Source organism: Gorilla gorilla, chromosome 3 (genome assembly GCF_029281585.2).
Source record: "Gorilla gorilla gorilla isolate KB3781 chromosome 3, NHGRI_mGorGor1-v2.1_pri, whole genome shotgun sequence".
Classification (NCBI taxonomy): Eukaryota; Metazoa; Chordata; class Mammalia; order Primates; family Hominidae; genus Gorilla; species Gorilla gorilla.
The window spans coordinates 139805366-139806775 of record NC_073227.2 but is presented as its reverse complement, the minus strand read 5'-3'; the positions used below and the strand labels follow the sequence as shown (position 1 = coordinate 139806775).

The following is a 1410-nucleotide window of genomic DNA, read 5'->3' as shown; positions in this document are numbered from 1 at the left end:
CAATCCCCCTCATTTCTGTATTTTCTCATATAGCTTTTCTATGAAACACACATATAAAAATGATAGAATAAAAGCTTAGTTATAATGATATGACTTCATCTCAATCATCTGTGAAACATGGACGATAAAATTATTTGAGTCTTTCTGTTCTCCAGAAATGATCTTTTTCCCTTTTCCTTCAGTAAGGAGTTTGTTTGCGTGAAAGTATGAGTCTTTATAATACACTGGCACTATTCTTTTTGCTTTCTTTGAAGACAATAAACACTCAAATTTATGTTTCCGTATTCATTGAAGTATTTGCTGGAATCTCATGTTCACATGGAGAAATTTAGGGGCAGAAGAAAGTAGAGGGTGGGAAAGTTCAGGAACGTGCCTTACCTGTTTTTAATTAGACCACAACTCACAGATCAATGAAAATAGAAGTGTTTCAAAAGATAATTTTTATATAACTGAGAAAATGTCAGTTGTCTACATGGAAAAAGTATTATGAAATCTTGTGGAGCGGCTGTAGGAAGAGGCAGGGCACTAAAAGAGGCCCTCAAGTCTCTCTTTGGTGTTACCACTATTTATAAGGTATTTGATGTGTCAAACCATATGACCCCTCTATTGAAAAATGTGAATAAATTTTGCATTTTTAGTTAATAAGCATTGAGAAATAGAAGGTGTTTCTTTTTATTCTTTCTTTTGTCTATTTCTTAAGGTGATATCTATTTACCTCACTACATATTCTGGGTACCACAAAGATACCAGAGATTTCAAAATAGAAAATGTACACCTAGCCTTAACATTGGCCCATAAAACTCCTCAAATTGCATCTTGTAACTCTTTTTCAAGTGAAGTCCATCGAAAAGGTAATATCAATTTAATCTTATATAGTTTTTGTTTTTATAATGAAATACTCCCAAAAATCTGAGAAAATTCTTAGTTTTTTTCTTTATCTGAGAACCCATTCTATAATAATAATACACTTGATCTTAGCCAAAAGGCCAAGAAGCGATCTACAGTAATAATAGACACATACTGACATATTTCTTAATTTCTGAATAAAAAACTAAAACTTGGAATAGTGAAATCAATTTTCTAAAATCACTCAGTAAAGGACAAAAATTTTGGAGAAAAAGAGTTTCTTTTCACTTTACAAATAGTAAATCCAACTGAATAAGTTAAAGAATTTTTTAAAAATGTAACAAAGTTTAGTTTCTGTTTCATCCTGTGTGCAGTAAACATTAAACTCTAAAACTCAGATATATTCACTTTAATTTTTTAAAATAGATAAATCTATCAATGTTAAATATTCAGATTGTTACACACTTCTTGTTTGCATATCAACTTTTAAATTAAATTTTTATTACAAAGCTAATAAAAAAAGAAAAGAGGGAGCATTAACAAAAAAAAAAAGTGGCACATTCT

General features: G+C 29.9%; 1 pseudogene; it reads right to left on the bottom strand.

Annotated features, from left to right (window-relative positions):
• Positions 1–890: 890 nt before the first annotated feature.
• On the bottom strand, positions 891–998 carry LOC115934521 (uncharacterized; annotated as a pseudogene).
• Positions 999–1410: the final 412 nt, after the last annotated feature.